Consider the following 11,185-nt stretch of genomic DNA (forward strand, 5'->3'; position numbering starts at 1 on the left):
TGTTTTGTATAAAGTTTTAAAACACAAACTTTAACTTTCAATATATTGTGAATGTGCTGTTAAGTGTAGCTTAACTAAAAATATGGTTATATTTTGCATTGAATTTTATACGTACGTATATATTAGAGTGGTTCAAAAATTTTTTTTTTGGAAATTCATAAACGCTACCTCAAATTATTTTTATTTGTGATAAAAAAAGAGAAACTTGTTTTTTATTTTGAAAAAAAAGTTTTCTTAGAGGCCGCGCTGGTAGGTTTTTTTATAAAAATGCTGATGTTCTCAATTTTTTAATTTTCTTGACATGTTAAAATGCAACTAAAAATGTGTTTTTTACATATAATTACTCTGGTATTATTTGGGAACATTCCCTTAATTACAAACCTATCTTGGCAGTTAGAATGGGCCTAGTGCACAAAAATATACTCTAGAAAAGAGACTAGTAAAATTAAAACGTTGATACTGAACGATTTACGCATTGTAATGGGTTGGAACTTGTTACCAGGGGGTTTCTGGGGTTGCTAATTAGGAATTTGGAGTCAGTTTTTCGAAATTCAAAATGGCGGATCCAAAATGGCGTTAAATTTTTTTTAAATGATTGGATTTGTTCGAAACCCGGCACTCGAGTGTTTTTGGGGTCGCCGAATACGAATCTGAAGTCAATTTTTTTAAATTCAAAATTGGGGATCCAATAAGGCGATCAAATTAAAAAAAAGTACTAAAATTAAAACGTTGATACTGAACGTTTTAATCATTGTCAAGGGTTAAAACACGTTTCCAGTGGGTTTCTGGGGTTGCTGATTACGAATCTGATGTCAGATTTTCAAAATTCAAAATGGTGGATCCAAAATGGCGACCAACTTAAAAAAAAAAATTATTGGATTTGTTTGAAACTCTTAACCGCCATTTTGAATTTTGAAAATCTGACATCAGATTCGTAATCAGCAACCCCAGAAACCCCCTGGTAACAAGTTCCAACCCATGACAATGTAATCCGTTCAGTATCAACGTTTTAATTTTAGTATTTTTTTTTTTAATTTGATAGCCATATTGGTTCAACCATTTTGAATTTAAAAAAGTTGACTTCAGATTCGTAATCGGCGACCCCAAAAACTCTTGAGTGCCGGTTTTCGAACAAATCCAATCATTTAAAAAAAAAATGGATCGCCATTTTGGATCCGCCATTTTTAATTTTGAAAATCTGACTTCAGATTCCTAATTAGCAACCCCAGGAACCCCCTGGTAACAAGTTCCAACCCATGACAATGCGTAAATCGTTCAGTATCAAGGTTTTAATTTTACTAGTGTCTTTTCGAGAGCATATTTTTGGAACTAGACCCATTCTAATTGTCCAAGACAGGTGTGTAATTAAGAGAAAGTTCCCCAATAATTCCAGAGTAATTATATGTAAAAACCACATTTTTAGCTGCATTTTAACATGTCAAGAAAATAAAAAAATTGAGAACATCAGCGTTTCTATAAAAAACCGACCAGCGCGACCTCGAAGAAAACTTTTTTTTTTCAAAAGAAAAAATACGTGTCTCTTTTTTTATCACAAATATCTATATTCTGATGTAGCCTTTATGAATTTCCAAAAAGAGTGTTTTTATAAACCACTCTAGTATCTAGATATATAAAAATGAAATGTTTTTCGTATGACCGCGATGCCTGACCAAATGGCTGAACCGATTTCAATTCTGTAAAAGCACATTTTTGGACCTTCCGTGTGGAAGGTTTTCTGATTTAAAAAAATTTGAAATTTTTTGTTGTTGTTGCCGAAAAATGAAGAAAGCTGAGACGTCCCGATTTCACAATTTCATAGAGTTTTCCGTATATTGAATGTCACTAAACTACTAAACGGCTAGACCGATTTCGCTCATATTTGGAACATATTTCAGCACCTTGAAGGGAAATATTTCGACTAAAAATTTAATCGCTGGGTAGCGCTGGGGTCGGGATATTCAGAAAAATTGCATTTACTTGCTGATTTGGCTCATATTTAGAAAACAATTTAGCCAATTTAAAAGAAATATTTGGACTCGAAACTTACACGATAGGTGGCCCTGTGGCCGAGACATCGCCAAAAATTATTTTACGCTAAGAGCAGGATATATCTACTATATATTTGTGGAAGTATGTATGTATGTATGTGCCAGGTTGCAGCCTAAACGGACGGACAGAATCGGAGAAAATTTTGACAGAGCATTGCCATGACACCTGGGCCTATAATAGGGTAAACAAAATTGGATTTGACAAGGGGGCGTGGCACTTCCCATAGGCGTGAAATTTTTAATCAGCCATATCTTCGGAACCATAAGTCACATGAACTTGAAATTTGGTATACAGTCATATATATGGTATGTGCTTATAGTATGGTATAAATAAATGAGTTTGTAGAAGTGGGCGTGGCACATCCAATAGTCGTGGAATATTTTATCAGCCATAAATCCGAAACTATAAGTCATATTTACTTGAAATTTGTTATTCAGTCATACATATGGTAGGTGCTTATAGTAGGGTATATATGAATTAGGTTGTAAAAGTGGGCGTGGCACATCCCATAGGAATATTTTATCAGCTATAACTCCGGAACTATAAGGCACATGAACTTGAAATTTGGTATGCAGACATAACTATGGTAGGTGCTTACAGTAAAGTATATATAAAGGGGTTTGTAAAAGGGGGTTGGCACATCCCATAGGCGTGGAAATTTTTATCAGCTATAATTTCACAACCATCAGTCACATGAACTTGAAATTTGGTGTGCAGGCATGTCTACGGTAGGCGCTTTAAGTAAGGCATATATATGTAACTGAGTGGAACATCCCATAGGCGTGGAAAATTCGGAATCATATGTCACGTGAAATTGAAATTTAGTACGCAGACGTATCTATAGTAGGTGCTTATAGTAGGCTATATATAAGTGAGTTTGTAAAAGGGGGAGCGGCACATCCCATGGACCTTGAATGTTTTATCAGCTATAACTCCGGAGCTATAAGTTGCTTGAACTTGAAATTTCGTACACAGCCATTTTAATGGTAGGTACTTATATAAGGGTATATATAAATGAGTTTGGAAAAGAATGCATGGCACATCCAATAGGCATGGAATTTTTTATCAGCTATAACTTCCGAACTATAAGGCCCACGAACTTGAAATTTAGTATGCAGATATATCAATGGTAGGTGCTTATATATAAATGGGTTTGTAAAAGGGGGCGTGGCACATCCCATAGGCGTGGAAAATTTTATCAGCCATAATTTCCAAACCATAAGTCAAATGAAATTGAAATTTGGTACGCAAACGTATCTATGGTAGGTGCTTATAGTAGGGTATTTATATATATAACAAGTAATTTTTAGCAAAAACTTAACTTAACCGACTTAAAAAAAATATATATATATCTACATATTTCATGATTCAATGATCGGATCTAAATTAGCATGGAACCACCTATCAAACACTACCTTTCCGTTGCAAAAAGATTTATCGAAATCGGTTGACGTGGTCCAAAGTTATGCGGTAACATACATAAAAAAAAAACTATTCCGACGAACTGATAACCTCCTCCTTTTTTGGAAGTCGGTTAAAAATGGTGTGAAAAATGTATAGTAATCCATCAATTGAGAACGTTTGGGCCGATTTGGCTAGCTATTTTTTTCAGTTGTTCGTCATTGCCAGGAGAAGGTTTTTAAGAAAGAAAATTTTGGGAAACCCCTCCGGTGGACAAGGGACCGATCTATCTGCTTAAAATTTTGGATGTAGGTAGCTTTTTGCCTATGTTAGCATATAGGATCCTTTTTTCCGGGAAGTGGACCAGGGACTGATCTATTCGAAAAAATCGTATTTATGGTCCGATTTGCTTAAAATTTGGTACCTAGGTAGCTTTTTGCCTAGATTAGCATATAGGATATTTTTTTCGGGTAGTTTCACTTCTTCTTATCCGCCATGTTAGCTATCTGACAGAAAACGTGTTTCGTATTTTTTGTCGTACCAACTTTTTCAAAAAAAGTGTTTGACGTTGGAAAAATAAAACAAAGGAAAGCCAAACATATAAGTAGAGAATTTGTCTAATATTTTTAAATCATTTTCTTCATAACTGCTGCTTCCGTGGATATTGCAACACACGGAATAGATGTAATAATGCAGCTATAGGAGCCACCTCATACCACAGAATTTATCGGCCGCCTATTTAAATAGTAGGGCTCGCTTGAAATATATACATGAAGATGTATGGAGGTGCGCACACTACACCAACTCAAGAACGATAGAATACAAGACTGCGCATTCACAATGACATTTGTGGCAACGGGTAAACAAAGAATATGGCGAAGAACAATGAGTTGACAGTTGCGAATTTGCAGTGAGAAAACGTGTTTTCTTCACGATTCACCAATTTCTCAAGCCATCTATGAATATGGCAAATTAAGCACAACGTTAACACAAAATATACAACCACTCTTGATATGTGTTCATAAGAATAGGTCTTATTTATTAACTATTTAGAATTTTCGTGTTTGTATTGCAAGTGCCGAAAAATTGATAATATCTTGTCGCACCGCATGTTTTCCTGCAGAAAGTGGTCGATGCTTGCTTACCTCCGACTTTAATTTGTAATTTGTGGTATTTCAACGTTTTCCTTACGCTGTTGTCTAAATTGTATTGCTTCTCAAGGCGTCGTCGCGGGGAAACAAAAAAAAAACTGCATTTGTTGCCTTTACCCCTACGGCTGCTGCAATTCAACACACGACACGACATTTCTATAAAGTTTTTATTACAAATAAAACGTATTTTACTTCAGAACGCACGAATTACTTCGGTTTTTCACTTGAAAGTAGGGACACGATATCGAACCGAAAGTATCGATATGGTACTCATTTAAAGTATCGCTGGAAAAATATCGGGTACCCATTAACATCGGAATAAAAAGACTCGATATCGCAAATATCGATACCAATATTAAAAAAAACGAAATATCTGAGAAAATGATTAGAAACCTCCGAGCGTATTTCTGCCATGAAAAACAGCTTCTCATAAAAACGCCCTTTGTGGCACAACATCAAGGCGCACGCAACAAATCGGAGGAGAAGCTCGGCCGAACGCTAACATATTTTGTAAGCGCCAATCTATTATTTTTACACGTAGAGATTGAGGTGTTGACTTAAAACATCGAGACCGCGTGCTCAAATCCCGCCACATGCAATCCTAACGATAGTAAAAAATTTCTCTTCTTTAAAGCCCAATTTATATCGGGAAGAGTTGATAATCAGATAAGTCTTGAAAGCAATTTTTTCGCATTCTCTTTTGTGTTTTCTATTTGCTTCCAGACGCGTCAACTTTTATTGAATTCAAGTTCGTGGTTCTTTAAATGGGAGGTATCTGCAATCTTCCCCTTTCTTCTCACCTCCTTCGCCTTGGAACGAGCAGACTCGAAAGCAAGAGTTGACGTGTCTGAAAGCTGACTAATTTGAGATTATGACATTCGATACGATACTAGGATTCTGGTACTCGATTCCAAAAAATATCGTTTTAAAACTATCGAGTAAAAAATATCGGTATCGAATGCCAAAAGTATCGATATGGTATCGTATCGTATCGAAATTCGTGTCCCTACTTGAAAGTACACAATACGTTTGCAATACGTTTGCACTTGTTTATAAACAAAAAGTTTGTTTACGTATTGCCATAAACGTCAAAGTCGGCAAAACCAAAGTAGCGGTTTCGGGAATGCGCCACCTTCAGTTCATTACACCATGACACCAACTTAATCGCTCCGACCAATTAGTTGTAGTGCAATGGAAAGACTAGCAAGCCCAACTAAATCGGCGGCCGATAAAGTCCGAGGTGTGCGATGGATGTAAAATATTTTAAACAAGAAATATTGCAGTCACATTTTCGTTTTTAGGATTTTTATTTATGTGATTAGCTGAGGCAAGAATGTATGTATTAAACATGATTCAATAATAAAAGGTTTGCTCAAAAAGCAGTTTTCTCGCTCCCTCTTGACAAAATCGGCTCCCTTAGCAAAGCATTGTGTGTGGGTTCGTGTGTGTGTGCAAAGCTTTTGTAAGGGAGCTAAGGGAGTGGCAAAACTCTAATGTCAATAATGAGCAAACCTTTAATTATTGAATCATGTGTATTAAATACGTATATCTATATACATATAAAAATGGTGTGACAAATGTATAGTAATTCATCAATTGAGTATGGTTGGACCGATTTGGCTTAAATTTTTTTTAGTTGTTCGTAATTGCCAGGAGAAGGTTTTTACGAAAGAAAATTTTGGGAAACCCCTCCGGGAAAGTCGGAAAATTGGAATAATCGAAAATTGGTTTTTTTGTGTGGAATTTTGTGTGCAATTCCTTCGGAATGGCATTCGAATGGAAAAATAGAGAATTCTAAGTGGAAAACTCGGAAAAATCCGGAAGAACGCAAAAAATTTGACTTTTTTTCGACGAAAGCTTGGAAAATTTCGGATAATTGTGAAATTTATTGGGAGCTTGAATCAATTGGGAACAATTTTCTCCTATGTTTCATAACTGATTCAAATGGGTGCTGCTTTTTTTGGAAACGTGTTTAGAAGAAGGAGTGCACAAATTTTTAATTTTTCCGATAGTTGGCGCAGGAGTCGAGCTATGCTTAAAAAAATGCAGTTGGTTCGTTGGTAGCCTTTTGCCTAGATTAGCATATAGGATTTATTTTATCCGTTAAGTGGGTCAGAGACCGAACTATTCGAAACAGTCATATTAATGGTCCAATTTGCTTGCAATTAGCACGTAGGTAGCTTATTGGCTGAGTTAACGTATATGATATTTTTTCTGATAGCTGGACCAGAACCGATCAATTCCAAAAAATCTTCAATCGAATCGAGTCATTGTTTTACAGTCCAAAAGGTGTTTGAAGGCGCCGCAAACATGCGGGTATTGGCTATTTAACAATACTTATTACACAGGCCAACAAAAAGGGAAACAAATTTGATGCAGCAAATGTTAACGCTATTTTTGACAAATTTTTTTGTGCTGATTACGAATCCGTAAGCAATAAGTTACCATCAGCTCCAGATTTGAAGAAAAAACGAGGTCAAATTATCAAAAAATAAATTTTTTTGCAATATTTGAGAATTTCTAGCAAAGAAACAAAGGGTGGTAGAACCTCCCACTTAGGCTTTGATTAAATCAAGTTCCCGCACCTTTGCTTGATGGTCACTTAGGGCTGGTTTCTCAAACTCAACTTAACTTAGTTTAGCCACTTTTGGACTTAAGTCAAAAGTTAGCCTACGTTTTACACAGCTTATTCTTGACTGAGTCGAGAAAATTGGCTTAACTAAGTTGAGTTGGAGAAACCAGCCCTTATAGTCATTTGTTGAACAGGAATAACTGATTTCGGGAAGTTTGAGTTCCTACCGCACTTAAGCAAAAAGTGATAGAACCTTCCACGTAGGCTTAAATTAAAGCTAGAACTACAGACTACCATCCCTGAAAGTACTATTCCTGCACCTTGCACTAATGGTCACCTATACTCATTTACTTTTTATCGTCAAAAATGGCGTAAAAATCAGTGTTAGCTGTTAAATAAATGACTATAGGTAACCTTAGGGTCGGTCAAGGTGCAGGAATGGTATTTTCAGGGATTGAAGTCAGAAGTCCAAGCCTTAATTTAAGCCTAAGTGGAAGGTTCTATCATCTTTTGCTTCATTGCTAGAGCTTCTCAAATATTGCAAAAAACGCGATTTTTTTACACTTTCACCACATTTTTCTCAAAATCTGGAGCTGATGGAAACATTATACTTACGTATTCTTAATCAGCAAAAAAAAGCCTATTTAAACCAGCTTAAACATTTGCCGCATCAAAATCGGTGTTGCCCTGTGTTACCTACACTAATTATATAAAGAGAAGCTCCTTCTGTTTATAAGAGGTGATCTCGCGAACGACTGTACCGATTTTTTGAAATTTTGGACACCTACTGCAGACTTTGGATATATTAAGGGAGCGTGGCATCACCCATGCATATCGAATTTTTCATACCGTATATCTCTGAAAGTATTTGTGGTAATGTCCTGGAAATTGGTATAGAGATTTTGGGGCTACTGGAAAAGGGAAGGGGTGCTTTCCAAACATATTAAAACTTAACCTATCTGTAAATATATACACCCAGAAAACAGCGTTTTTTTTCTTTTTCGTAATAAATTTTTTTGTATCAAATTTTGAGTATGCAGTTTTGTAGTTCACTCAATTTCAGTATCATAAAGTGCAAGTTTTTAATGGCTATAAGATACCGTTGATTTTGAGAATTTATAACGAATGCGTGAGAGTTTTTTGTATGGGAAAAAATTACGAAGAGTGTCAGTATGTAAAAGACTTATTCTGGTGGCTTAACTCCTCCTAAATGACCGAAACGATTTTAATGATAATTTTTACTGGCGCTGGAACCGAGCTATTGGTAAAAGTCGTCGATTCGGAGGCACCAGGGATCAAAGTTAAATTACTCCCGTTAAATCAACCATCATAACTATTGCGGTCCTTGCTTTACGGTGACTAAACAGAATGTGGACCAATGATACTCACCAGTTTGTAAATTGCCACCAACTATACTATACAGATTTAAGGACGATTCACTATCGAGCCGCAAGGACTTCTTCCCGGTATAACGCTTTCGTCAGGTTATTTAAGACGGCAATGGGGATATGCCTTCTGTCGACCACAAAACCAAACATGAACTTGAGTTGCTGGCGAAAACGTTGGACCAAATATTTCAATAAAAAAATTAATTTTGGGCGGGACGAAGTTCGCCGGGTCTGCTAGTATATGTATAAAAATTAGATTATTATTACCAATAACGACTTTTTTGGAAATATTTTAGCAGTTGCCTAATAAACTATGTAGAGAATTATACGTAATAATAATAAACTTTGTAGAGTATACGTAGTTTAAAACCAAGATCACAATTTAAACATAAACAAAATTTTTATAAAAAAATTGATAAAGCAATATTATGTAATTTTTACAAGAATTCAGTTCTTTAAAATCATTGATTATACATACATACAGTGTTGGCATATCTATCATTTCGGACCAAATTCCAAATGATATTGTTTGCCACTTATGTGTATTTATTAATTTTTAAGATTTTTCAATTAAAATGCAGTTCATTCCCTAACAAATACCATATAAACTTAAACTTAAAACTTTGTAGAACACTGAAATAAAATTCATCAAAATTTCAAACTTTTCTCAGAAGTGTTCATAGCCCATTCAATTTTAGTGTAATAATGTGGAAGTTTCAAATGGCTAAAAACCACCGTTGATTTTTTAGAACTTTTTTTTGCCGAAGGTGTTTCGGTTTTCTTCCATATAAAAATAAATTGTGTTTATTCGTTATATGGAAGCAAATGCGACAAAAATAAAATTCTAAAAAATCAGAGGTAATTTTTAGCCACTTGAAACTTGCATGTTATTATAATGACGGTGCAATTAATATCGATTGTGTAGCGGTGCCCCTGAATTTTATAAGACCACTTAAAATAGGAAAATTGTTAGTAAAATGGTAAATGGGGTAAGAAAAATTTAGCTGCTTAGGCGGGTTGGATAAATGAGCGGGGAGGTACTTAAGAGAGAGATTTTCTTCAGATTATATTAAAAAATTCACGGCGCCCAAAAATCTTGGTTACTTAAGCGGGTTAGGTACTTAAGCGGGTTTCACTGTATGTATACATACAGGTACATAGCAGGCTTGTTGCGAATATTCGCATCCGCAACCGCGGAGCTTCCGCATTAATTTTAAAATTCGCATTAGTATTCGCAATAATCAATGCGGAGCTTTCGCGATTGCGAATGTTATGCAAGTGCACTGATAAAACCTATATCTGGCAAAAAAATTAACAATCTGTAGCCAATATTTTTTGCCTGTCGTATAACCAGGAGCTGTTACAGGTCGAAAACAACAATATTTATTTTGTTTTTGTGATAATTGTCAAAATAAGCATGCAGGGAAACAAAGATAAAACGGAATGTGAAAAAGTTTACAGCCAAGTTCACAAATCAAATAAGAACCAATTCAAGCCGAATTTAATACCTATTGAGGAGTGGGACTTGGCATGCAATATATATTGAAAATTTGCTTACAGCTACCTGAAAATATGGAAGGCATTGAACGCATCGAATGGAACAACAAAACGAGTTTGATAGTTTATGGCACCGACAGCAGTGAGTATTTAATTGTAAGTGCCTGCAACTAGGAAAAGTGGAGCATAGCAAATAAGAAAACTAATGAAAAGCTATTCATTATGGGTGAACCTTTTGAAGGAGCCACTAGGGTACTAAGCAGCTCTGAGACCCTCATCATCCATGATTTCAATAACTCAAATGCCCATAAAAAAGGGGCCCCTTTTTACCAAAATAACAAGATTCTGATCCGATTCGGCTTACGGCCACGACTTTAAAAATTTAAAGAATTTTTGTCGAAACTTTCATTCCTGGAAAATCAATTTATTTGCCATTTCAATTTATTTGCCTATTATCAAAACGACGATTATCTCAATTTCGCCATTTCGATATAAAATACTTCGATACTTAAAAAACTTCGTACTGATTAAGAAAATTTGGCTCAATAAATTTGCATGAATTAATGAAATTAAAGTTTCAATAAATGCACCGATTTCATCTGTGCGACGAGTTTATTTCCTAGGAGACAAAGGAATATTAGTAGTAGTAACAACATCATGCATGCAAAAAAATTCCCGCAAAACTTGTTTCAAAATTTCTTTAATATAGATGCTATCTGAAAAAGGTTTCCAACGCCTTTTTTAATCGAGTTTCTCCCTAACTAATGTTTTCCTATTTTCTTCTTCCACTTGGGAAATCCATTCCTTAAACTTTAGAAAAAAATCTTTTTCTTTTCAGTAAACAAATTATCTCCGCACACCCTGAAAATTAGTAAAATCTCTATGAAAAATATTATAATGTCTACTGAAATTATATTAACGTGTTCCTTTAATAGATACATATGTGGCACAAAAGGCACTGCTTATCACCAAACGCATTTGGAATCATAAAATTTTTTTTTAATCATTTTATTCATTTGTATGTATATTAGGGTGGTTCAAAAATGCATGTGAAAAAGTAATGTCGGAATTTGTATGCTCTCACCCCCTAGGATTGTTCTATACCAACGGTGGGCAATCGCGACTCT

Source organism: Rhagoletis pomonella, unplaced genomic scaffold (assembly GCF_013731165.1).
Source record: "Rhagoletis pomonella isolate Grant_MI unplaced genomic scaffold, Rhpom_1.0 Rhpom_scaffold_01225, whole genome shotgun sequence".
NCBI classification, from domain to species: Eukaryota; Metazoa; Arthropoda; class Insecta; order Diptera; family Tephritidae; genus Rhagoletis; species Rhagoletis pomonella.